The following is an 11710-nucleotide window of genomic DNA, read 5'->3' as shown; positions in this document are numbered from 1 at the left end:
TAGCTTAACTCAGTTGATATGACATATACTGAAGAGCAAGCTATACTTGATCAAGTCTAAGAAACTACACTAGCAAGCACTAGAGGATCATAACAGTGTATACAAGAATGCCAGTGTAGTGAAGCAATGCGAAATGCAAATATGTACAATGCAAATGCATCTATCAGAAGCTAGAAAGAGAAGAGAAACAAAAACAAAGACCTACAAAAAACTAACCAAAGAGAAGTCAGCGATCAAAAGGGGTAACAAACCCCAAGCTCCCCTCGCAAGCGAGCAAAGGTGTCCTGCTCAAGTGGTTTGGTGAGGATATCTGCGGTTTGCCTCTCTGAAGGGACATGGATCATGTCTATGTGGCCTCTCTCATGGTTATCTCGCAGGAAGTGGAACCAGATATTTATGTGTTTGGTTCTGGAGTGTAGGACAGGGTTCTTTGCAATGCTAATGGCGGACATGTTGTCTACAAAGATGGGAACCCTACCAAAACTCAACCCATAATCCTGCAAGGTTTGTTTCATCCAAAGAATCTGAGAGCAGCAGCTAGCAGTGGCAACGTATTCGGCTTCTGTGGAAGAAAGCACTACACTAGCTTGCTTGTGAGAGGACCACGAAACCAACGATGTACCGAGAAAGTGACAAGTGCTAGAAGTCGACTTGCGATCCAACCGGCACCCACCAAAATTGGCATTTGAAAAACCAACCAAAACAAGAGATGAATCCGCAGAATACCAAAGACCAAACTCAGGAGTGAACTTGAGGTACCTGAAGATGCGTTTCACCACTTTCTTGTGGGAGGTGCGCGGCAAAGCCTGATACCGCACACAGAGACCGACCCCGAACTGAATGTTCGGCCGGGTCGCCGTCAGGTACAGGAGGGAGCCGATCATGCTCCTGTACTCCTTCTGGTCCACCGCCTCGTCGTCCAAGTCCGCATCAAGTGCCGTCTATGTGCTGATTGGAGTCGGCTGAGGAGACAAGTCACTCATGTCGAACTTCCGCAGCAAGTCCTTGGTGTACATGAGTTCGAATAATTGCTAAGCTTATAGGACTGATAAAAGTCAAGTGATTGTCTGTCACTCGCGAGTTCTATAGGAATTGCTTGTTTACCTTTCTGCAATCACTATAAGAACCATGGACGGATTTGGTCAACCTCTTCATCGGTAATCCGTCTGTGTACATGAAATTGCTAAGGCCGCAGTGTGTGGTAGCGGTGGTTAAGCATTTGAAAGTACTAGCCACATGCCGTAAATATGATATGCGGCAAGCCTAGTAACTTCTCAGCCCGGCAAGTGGACATACCTCCCACTCTCTTTTAGGGATAAGATGAATAACATGATAAAGGATATGGAAACTCATAGTGTTACTTTACGACTATGAGGGACGAGGTATAGAGTGCCCTATGGGACGAGAGAAAGTGCCCTGTGGGACGAGGGAGAGCCCTATAGTCGGGGAGAGTGGCCCTGATCCATGAACCGGAAAGAAAAGCCAAAGGTTGCTTGGAAGTGACTCGACTGGTGCTTCAAGCGTGTGTGCTAGGTTTATCCTTGCAAGGTTGAATTTTGATTCAGAATCGTCCGCCTCTCACGATGAAATGAGACTGCTTAATCCCTTTGCTGCATAGAGTAAGAAGTGAAACAAGGATCATACTCAATTTGTTGAATACAAATAATTTCTATACCATGTTTGTATAGCTAGGTGCAAACCTAGAATGGTTAATCTAGCTAGAACTTGAAAGCTAAAACTTGAAAATAAGGACCTACTCTTTATTGCTTTTCAGCAAATAAACTCCAGAGCCTTCACAAATCCTGCATAGTCTAGCTAAGGTGGGTTTAGTATACCCGTTGACGGTTAAGTCTTGCTGAGTATTAGAATACTCAGCCTAGCTGTTGGAAACCTTTTCAGGTATGAGTTTCGAAGAGCGGATCGCTAGTTTGACCTATCCCTGCTCTTTGCCTCCTGGCTGGTCCGTAGAGTGGGATACGTCTTCGGCCGGCAATGACCATGACGAGTGATACCATGCTTGGGCTAGCCTGGTATACTTTGGCGACATGTTGTAGCCGTCGTGTTTTATCTTCCGCTGTTTAAACTCTGAAGTTTTACACTTATGGCTTGTATAACTGTTTTACAAAGTTTGGTTTTGTAATAAGTACTTTGAATCATGTTGTAATCATTACTTTGCCTGTGTTGTAAAATGGTGGTTGTAATATCTCTGGACTCACCTTCGTGCGGGGTATGCTTGTTCGATTCAAGAACCGGTGGTTGTATCGGGATGTTACCCGACAGACCAAGAATTGTTCCGTTTGAAGTGCGTTTGAGCTGGTGTTGCCTTTATGGTGATGGCCTGCGCACTTGAGCCGGGTATGGGTGCACGAACCTTAGCTTCAGCCCCTATATGTATAGTGTAGTGCTAAAGTTGTATCGCTCTTGGGGTTGATGGTCGCTAGTGTTACAAAGGAGGCCTTGAGAGCCTTGTGCTTGTGTGAACAAGAGAGTTGGAATGCATCAAAGCTTGTTTCCTACCCCTGTAAAAGCCATTCTCTATTTTACATAGTCCAGGATGTTTGGTTACATGATGGAGGGACAATAAAAAAGAGAGGAGAGGGTACCCAATGTTATGGACTAGGGCATTGAGTTCCATGGTGATGGAATTTAGGTCCTTACACCCACCAAGTTATCCTATGGCCTGGATGCCTAGGCGAATGCCCGATTCATCATAGTGCATGTCTGGTGGTTACGTTGGTGATGGGATGACTGCTATTATGGGTCAGAGGTGCAGACATCCTGAATAGGTTATTGTTGGCGTTCCTTAGCCCTACAGAGTTAGTCCGCAAGCGCACGGATATCGCAGTAGCTTTTCACCCAGGAGTATTCCAAGGTTATCGAATCCACGAGGAACGAGAAGTATACTAATGCAAGAATTACCAAGACCGAGCGAGAACCAACTTATACAAGAATTAAATTAGGTAGAGCATGTTTATGAGCCGGACTATACCAATCAAATCAGTCAACAAAACTTATCGTTGCTAGCCAGAATTACTTCGGACACCGAGTCTGCAAGACGCCTCCGGGCACTTAAGACGTAGTGACACCGGACGAGAGAGTTGGGTCTGCAGGTTATCAGCTATAGCATCTATGAACAAACCGAACGACGGGATTGGATTACAAAGGGCGATCTCCCACTGTCACCAGGAGGGCATACCAACCTTAGCTGCGACGGTTTGCACACAAACCAGGATGATGAACTAGATCAAACACCACGTTTACTCTAGTTCTCCACTACTTCTAAATCTCGAGCAACAAAAGTAAACACTGATTTAGAGTTAACTAAACGAGTGCACAAGGATCCCGTAACTTAACTAGCAGGTCTAAGCAAAGTCAGAGCAAGATGAAGTAAAGTATAAGTAAGACTAATAAACAAAGGATAATATCCAAACCTGGACTTTGAATATAAATCCCTCTGAAGATACACGTAAGAGAAAACCAGAAATGCTTTTCTCTACACTAATATTTCACAACTCTCCTATGTTACAATGGAGCAAGTAATTGTACAAGCTAAGGGAAGGTTCTCATACACACCACCATGCATCCAAATGAACCAAGGGGGTCTATTTATAGTCCCATAGGTCGGCACCTTGAGGAGGGGGTATTTGTAGGCATGTAGGTCAGTAAGGGGAGCGAGGCGGTGGCCGGCCGGCCAAGTAGGTGTGCCGGCCGGCCAGGAGCCAGGCCAACCGACTTTCCTCCCGTCTTCTCCAACGTCCGATGCACCGTCCTTTGGCCTCCAACTCTTGGGATCACTCCTGGATGTCGGTATGGATTACTTGGTGTCCACTCAGCTGAAAACGGGCACGTGCATGGCCCGGGCGGCCAAGAATGGTGGCCGGGCGGCCAAGTTGAGGGCCGGGCGGCCAAGGTTGGCCCCCAGCAGCCAAGCCACAACGCAGGGCTCAGAAGAGTGGGCCGGCTGGCCAAGGTGATGGCCGGCCGGCTCTGTCTTCGGCCGGTCGGCCAGCCCGTCTTTGCCACGTGTCGCCAACTTACAACATTGATAACTTTTGCATCCGAACTCGGAATTTGGTGAACCAAAAGTCCATTTCAATTATCTCGACGAGCTCTTCGCAATGGTGGGATCATCCTTGGTATTGGAGATACTTTTTAGTGGTGAAATTTGAGCTTGATCTCAATGCCTCTTTGCACTTGCTCCAAGGGCTGCCATTTCCTGTGCATAAGTCCCTGCATCAAAATATTGCAACACAACTCGTGGAACTATATTAGTCAAACCAAAACTCAATTAAGTGTTGACTTTATACCCTGGAAGTTATGAAATGTTGGTGGTCAATGTGGATTTATCGACCACCAACACCCCCCCCCCCACGCTAGAACTTTTGCTTGTCCTCAAGCAAAGCAGTCCTTAGCATGAGAGGTTATCATCTCCTTGTTTCTGCAAACATAAAGAGATATTCCTTCTATTTCTTCTTTCCAAGGGTTTCAGAAGTGCCTACACCATACTCTTGAGTGGTTGAAATACGGAACATAAATATACATACCTTTGCTCATGTCCCCGACGTCATAGAGAAGAAGTTTTTAGAGATTTTCAAAAGATAAATGCTTGTCTCTTGTGCAATCAAGGTCAACTCTCCTGTCTCTCATAAGGGTGTTTCCCTTTGCTGCCTTTTATTCTTGCTGTATGCCTCACCTCATTCTAAATCTTTGTGGAGTTTGGTATGAGCAGTAGAGCATACTTTTCATGTACTTCATCACATCGAACCCTGTGTCCACTGAGCTGCCTATAGTTGAACAGAGCGTGGCCATGTGCAAGTGTATGATGAACTCTTTTTGAAGGTATAGGATCTTGTCGCCTTTATTTTGAGAGAGTACATGGAGCTTCTTCTTCTTTTTCTTTTTCTTTTTCTTTTTCTTTTCTCTCTTTTTTTCCAACTCCATGCCTCTTTTGGGGGGCGTTTGAGAAATTGGATCCTTCACACAACCTTTTTGAGAGCAATTTTTGAAACGTGTACGTGTAGGCCAACAATCTCTAGTTTCAACATAGGTACTCTTGCGGGTACATGGCTCGATAAGATGTTGAACAATCAAAGTAGCAAGAATGTGTCTGAGAAATATATTTATGTGGCATTGGTAGGACATGTCCTTAAGACCATGAAAGCACTTGAGAACAAGCGTTTTGATTCTTTTTATAAAATAAACCTCTCTCTTTTCGATCAGGTTCATGAACTAGATAAGTTATCATATTCGCATATGTCAACAACTTCGAGTAAAGTGGTTCCCTATAAAAATTAGTACCCAAGGAATAGAATATTTAAAGGAACAAAACTTTATGCGAGCATTAGCTTAGAAACAATGAATCATACTTGGGCTAGGTCCATATTTAATCAAGTTTCATGTATTGCATAAATGTTTGTATATCAACAGGGATATAGCACATACCTGCACCTTGGTAAATTTGTTTCTGAACTGAACGTGGTAGGTTGCAGAAGAGGAGGACCGGGCGGCCAGGGATGGGGCCAGCCGGCCAGGGCATGGGCCGGCTGGCCAGGGCCTCGTACTCCTGGCTCGCCTCCTGTTCCGTCACGGCGAGATGTTCTATGTTCTGCTGTCATTCAAAGGGAAATTTTATTAATCTAATTAATAAGGGAAATAAAGGCGCTTGCATCATTGAAATCAAACAAAGGAATTAAACCGAACTAAGAATGAAATAAACCTAATGAAACTAACGCGCCTAAAAACTTTATTCTAAAAGAGGTGGACGCCTAAGGAGACGGCGGATCATAAAGATCAGGGCGCAGCGGCGAGCTAGTCTCCTTGGAGTGCTCGACGGAGTCGCTTGGCTCCGCAAAGAGGCGACAGGCACTCTTCGGGCGCTTCGGAGCGATTGCCCTCGTGGTTGGGTGCGCTGGAGAAGCAGTGCGCGCCACCTTTCCGATCATCCGCGTGGGGGAGAGACCACGAGGAGGGGCCAACATGCCTCCCTGACGAAAAGGGGAGGCCGGCCGGCCAGAGTGGGGGCCGGCCAGCCTAGGGATGGGCCGGCCGGCCACCCATCGCCTCTGTCACCCAGCGGCGCTACTCCAGAAATGGTGAGGCGTGTTGGTGGCGTGGCTGGTGTGTAGGATGGCTCAGAATCAGAGGTGATGCGGGTGATGGAAATGGTAGACTTCTTGGCTGAGTTCACCATGATTGATCCCCTAGGTGAGGTGGAGGTGTGGCTTCAAGGTGACGGGTGTGCCACTCCTTAAAGAGGGAGAAAAACCAACCCCCTAGCCTGAGATCCTCAGAGAGCTTGATCCAATCGCGAAAGATAAACGGGATAAGGGCGCCCAAGCTTCGAAATTCAAAGTTTTGAATGAAAAGGCGGCCGGGCGGCCAGGGCAGGGGCCGGGCGGCCAAGGTCAGGGCCGTCCAGCCAGGGCATGGGCCGGCCAGCCATCCTATTGGCCAGACAGCCTTCCCCTTTGGGCCGATACTCCTTATCCTAGCGTGGGGAGCTCAGCTTATGCGCGCATGGATCAAAAATTTGGGTAAGTGAAAGCAAAACCTGAGATTAGATGGAAAAGGTGAGGAAAGAAATGTGATATGATACATGGCTCTAGTTAAGGTCTTGGGCTAGACCATGGATGCATGATCAAACCAGCTCATGCAACTCGAAGACATCCATTTCTTCGAGTTCGGGTTGTTCGGGCTTGAGGAAAATCTTAAGGTGTTGCCCATTTGCCTTAAATATTCTCCCTTCATTGTCCTGGAGGGTGATGGCGCCGTGATCGGCGGCATGAAGAACCTTGAAGGGTCCTTCCCACTTTGTCCTAAGTTTACCATGGCCAAACAAGCGGACACGTGAATTATAAAGTAAAAATTTATCACCTGGTTTGAATACCTTATTTCGTAGTCGCTTGTCATGCCACCGTTTTGTTCTTTCTTTGTAAATCTTGGCGCTGTGGTATGCCTTCTTCCTCCATTCCTCCAGTTCAGCAATTTGAATTTGTTTTCTGACTCCTGCTGCTTGGAGGTTCATATTCCACCTCTTCATCGCCCAATGTGACTTGAATTCTAGTTCCACTGGGAGGTGACAAGTTTTGTCGTACACCATTTGATATGGTGTCATGTCAATTGGGGTTTTATATGCTGTTCTGTATGCCCAGAGTACATTAGGTAGCTTAGATACCCACTCTCTCCCCATAGCATTGACCGTCTTCTGTAATATATTCTTAATTTGTTTATTGGAGGTCTCTGCTTGGCCACTTGTCTGCGGATGATAAGGGGTGGCAATACGGTGATCCACTCCTAGATCAGCGAGGTTCTTCCTTAATTTCTTGTCAATAAAGTGCAAACCTCCATCGCTGATCACGACCCTTGGTACGTCAAAACGAGGAAAAATGATCTGGTGGAACATTTTGATGGCGTGTTTGGAGTCTGCTGCTGAACATGGTAGTGCTTCTACCCATTTGGACACATAATCCACTGCCACTAAAATGTACTCCTTGTCCCCATTCTTAGTGAACGGCCCCATGAAATCTATTCCCCAAACATCGAAGATATCTAGTTGCAAGTTACTTGTCAGGGGCATAGAGTCCCTTGGATTAATGTTGGCTTGCTTTTGACATCTTGCGCAGCGATTGATGTATTCTTTAGTATCTTCATACATGGTAGGCTAATAGAACCCACTCTGCCAGATTTTGGCATGTGTTCTGTTGGCTCCGTAATGACCTCCATAATCTGAAGAATGGCAACGATCCAAGATGTGGTGTGTTTCACATTCTGGGATGCAGCGACGAAGGAGACCATCAGCACAGAGTTTGTACAGGTACGGGTCGTCCCAAAGATAGACTCTGCTATCGTGGATCAGCTTCTTTTTGTCTGCTTCTGGAGGGATATATCCAGCTGCCAGGTAGTTCACCAGATTAGCATACCATGGCTCAGATGATGTCACCTTCAGAAGCGTATCATCTCTCATATAGTCATCAATCGGCAATGTTGATGTTTCTTCAAATTACATTCTAGAGAGATGATCTGCAACTGAATTTTCCTCTCCCTTCTTGTCTCGGATCTCTATGTCAAATTCTTGAAGGAGTAGAATCCACCAGATTAATCTGGGCTTGGCATCTTTCTTAGTGAGGAGGTATTTGAGAGCTGCATGATCTGTATATACTATGACCTTCGCTCCTACTAAGTACGATCTGAATTTGTCGGTTGCAAAGACAACTGCCAAGAGCTCCTTCTCGGTGGTGGAATAATTCAGTTGGGGGCCTAAGAGCGTTTTACTGGCATAAGATATAGCATGATGCTTTTTATCCTTGCTCTGGCTCAATACAGCTCCTACATCGTAATCGCTTGTATCACACATTATTTCAAATGGTAGATTCCAGTCTGGTGGCTGTATAATGGGTGTTGAGACAAGTGCTTTCTTCAGAGTGTTGAACGCTTTGAGGCATTCATCATCAAAAATGAAGGGGGTGTCCTTGGCTAACAGGTTTGTCAGAGGCCGAGCTATAAAGGAGAAATTTTTGATAAATCTCCTATAGAGCCCAGCATGTCCCAGGAAGCTGCGGATTCCCTTGATGTTTGTTGGAGGTGGAAGTGTTTCTATTACTTCAATTTTTGCACGATCCACCTCGATGCCTCGTTCTGACACTTTGTGTCCCAGCACTATTCCCTCCCTGACCATAAAATGACACTTCTCCCAGTTCAGGACAAGATCAACTTCCTTGTACCTTTGGAGAACTTTTTCCAAATTCTCCAGACAGTTATCGAAAGTCTTGCCATAAACTGAAAAGTCATCCATAAATACTTCCATGATATTCTCGATCAGGTCTGAGAATATGGCCATCATGCACCGCTGGAATGATGCAGGAGCATTGCACAGCCCAAAGGACATCCGCCGATAGGCAAATGTTCCATATGGGCAGGTAAATGTGGTCTTACTCCGGTCATCCGGGTGAATTGGGATCTGGTGATAACCGGAGTAGCCATCGAGGTAGCAGAAGAAGGAGTGATTTGCCAGCCTCTCTAGCATCTCATCAATGAAGGGCAGGGGGAAGTGATGCTTCCTGGTGGCGGTGTTGAGTTTGCGATAGTCGATGCACATTCGCCATCCGGTGACAGTGCGCTGCGGGATAAGTTCATTCTTTTCATTCTTTACGACTGTCATTCCTCCCTTCTTTGGCACAACTTGTACGGGGCTGACCCATTCACTATCTTGTACAGGGTAAATAATCCCTGCGTGGAGCAATTTAAGCACCTCCTTCTTGACTACTTCTCGCATCGCATTATTTAATCTGCGTTGATGTTCCCGTGTTGGCTTATGTTCAGCCTCCATGGGGATGCGATGTGTGCACAAGTTGGGACTGATTCCCTTCAGATCCTGGAGAGAGTAACCAATCACTAATTTGTACTTCTCTTGGACTGAGATCAATCGCTGGCTCTCACTCTCGCTCAGCTTGTCACTGATGATAACCGGCGTGTCCCTGTTCTTGTTGAGGAAGGCTTATTTCAGGCCAGGCGGTAGTTGCTTTAGTTCAATCTTGGGAGCTTCGGGCCGCAAGTTTTCACCAAGTTCTTTGAACTCTTGTGGCTCCTCTACCATACTGAAATCGCAAGCCTCTTCCTCTAGGCTGCTTTGACCTCTTTCCTTCTTGCTGTATGCCTCACCGCATTCTAAATCTTTGTGGAGTTTGGTATGAGCAGTAGAGCATACTTTTCATGTACTTCATCACATCGAACCGTGTGTCCACTAAGCTGCCTATAGTTGAACAGAGCGTGGCCATGTGCAAGTGTATGATGAACTCTTTTTGAAGGTATAGGATCTTGTCGCCTTTATTTTGAGAGAGTACATGGAGCTTCTTCTTCTTTTTCTTTTCTTTTTCTTTTTCTTTTTCTTTTCTCTCTTTTTTTCAACTCCATGCCTCTTTTGGGGGGCGTTTGAGAAATTGGATCCTTCACACAACCTTTTTGAGAGCAATATTTGAAACGTGTACGTGTAGGCCAACAATCTCTAGTTTCAACATAGGTACTCTTGCGGGTACATGGCTCGATAAGATGTTGAACAATCAAAGTAGCAAGAATGTGTCTGAGAAATATATTTATGTGGCATTGGTAGGACATGTCCTTAAGACCATGAAAGCACTTGAGAACAAGCATTTTGATTCTTTTTTTTTTAATAAAGCTCTTCTCTTTTCGATCAGGTCCATGAACTAGATAAGTTATCATATTCGCATATGTCAACAACTTAGAGTAAAGTGGTTCCCTATAAAAATTAGTACCCAAGGAATAGAATATTTAAAGGAACAAAACTTTATGCGAGCATTAACTTAGAAACAATGAATCATACTTGGGCTAGGTCCATATTTAATCAAGTTTCATGTATTGCATAAATGTTTGTATATCAATAGGGATATAGCACATACCAGCACCTTGGTAAATTTGTTTCTGAACTGAACGTGGCAGGTTGCAGAAGAGGAGGACCGGGCGGCCAGGGATGGGGCCGGCCGGCCAGGGCATTGTGCTCCTAGCTCGCCTCCTGTTCCATCACGGCGAGATGTTCTGTGTTCTGCTGTTTTTCCTGCACTTATGACAGATCTATATCCAAATGGCCAAATGGCCTTCCCATGTGTAGTGAAACACACCTCGATGCATTATGCTTGGTTTTTAATGCGAGGTCAGTGAAAGGATAAAAACATGCGGTTTATTGATCATTCAAAGGGAAATTTTATTGATCTAATTAATAAGGGAAATAAAGGCGCTTGCATCATTGAAATCAAACAAAGGAATTAAACCAAACTAAGAATGAAATAAACCTAATGAAACTAACGCGCCTAAAAACTTTATTCTAAAAGAGGTGGACGCCTAAGGAGACGGCAGATCATAAAGATCAGGGCGTCCACACTCCTTTGCCAAGCGGCGAATCTTAGCACATAGACCCTTCCTAAGAACATTAAACTTGTCTTCCATGTCCATGCATCCAGAATCGCCTCGGCGCAGCTCTCCCTAAGATTGTTGTTCTCTACCTTGAGAGTTACGACCTCCGCCTTAAGAGCCTTGAGGGGGTCCTCCTCCTCCTCCTCCTCATCAGACTCCTCAAAGGACCCTGGAGGGCCCTTTATGGCAGGCGGCTTGACCACCCTATTCACCGTACACCGCGGGGGAGTCGAGTCAATTGACTCGTCAATGGACTTGTCAGGCGCATACGCCTTGTCCCTTCGCACGAGGACTTTCCCATAGCCTGAGGGAGTCCTCTCGCCCCGGATGGTGTAGGTGGAGTACGTTGGGCGCAGCGGCGAGCTAGTCTCCTTGGAGTTCTCGACGGAGTCACTTGGCTCCGCAAAGAGGCGACAGGCACTCTTCGGGCGCTTCAGAGCGATTGCCCCCGTGGTTGGGCGTGCTGGAGAAGCAGTGCGCGCCACCTTTCCGATCATCCGCGTGGGGGAGAGACTGCGAGGAGGGGCCGATGTGCCTCCCCGGCAAAAAGGGGAGGCCGGCCGGCCAAAGTGGGGGCCGGCCGGCCCAGGGATGGGCCGGCCGGCCACCCCATCGCCTCCGTCGCCCAGCGGCGCTACTCCAGAAATGGTGAGGCGTGTTGGTGGCGTGGCTGGTGTGTAGGATGGCTCGGAATCAGAGGTGATGCGGGTGATGGAAATGGTAGGCTTCTTGGCTGAGTTCACCATGATTGATCCCCTAGGTGAGGTGGAGGTGTGGCTTCAAGGTG

The sequence above is a fragment of the Panicum virgatum genome, chromosome 1K (genome assembly GCF_016808335.1).
Source record: "Panicum virgatum strain AP13 chromosome 1K, P.virgatum_v5, whole genome shotgun sequence".
Taxonomy (NCBI): Eukaryota; Viridiplantae; Streptophyta; class Magnoliopsida; order Poales; family Poaceae; genus Panicum; species Panicum virgatum.
This window is presented reverse-complemented; position numbering follows the sequence as displayed.